Genomic DNA, 460 nt, shown 5'->3' on the forward strand with positions numbered 1-460 from the left:
TGGTGTCGTTCATTTATACGTCGTCCATTTGACACCCCATATTACTTACCAAACGATTAATTGTTGGTCTAATTATTTTTGCAGTAAAAAAGATTTTTCGCGTTTGTGCCCCCCCAGCCTAGTGGGCAATATTATTTGCACCCCCCAGACGCACGTGCCATATTTTTACATAATGATGTTCTATGCAATGGCACGTGCTCTGGAACTGGGGGGGGGGGCACAAACGGAAAAATTTTAAAAAAATGTTATGGGTGCGTTTCAACACGACGACGTTTCTTTGGCGCCAAAGCCCGGCTGTTTTTTTCGGATTTTAATTTTGCAATTTTGTATCAGTTGGAACAAAAATCAGTGTCGTCGATTTGAAACCCTCTTTTTTAATGTGACCAATAGCTTCGAAGGCTTATAAGTGTGAAAAAATTTTAGTTGAACGGTATTTGCTACACAAACACGCTAACAGGCA

The sequence above is a fragment of the Convolutriloba macropyga genome, chromosome 2 (assembly GCF_964194025.1).
Source record: "Convolutriloba macropyga chromosome 2, txConMacr16.3, whole genome shotgun sequence".
NCBI classification, from domain to species: Eukaryota; Metazoa; Xenacoelomorpha; order Acoela; family Convolutidae; genus Convolutriloba; species Convolutriloba macropyga.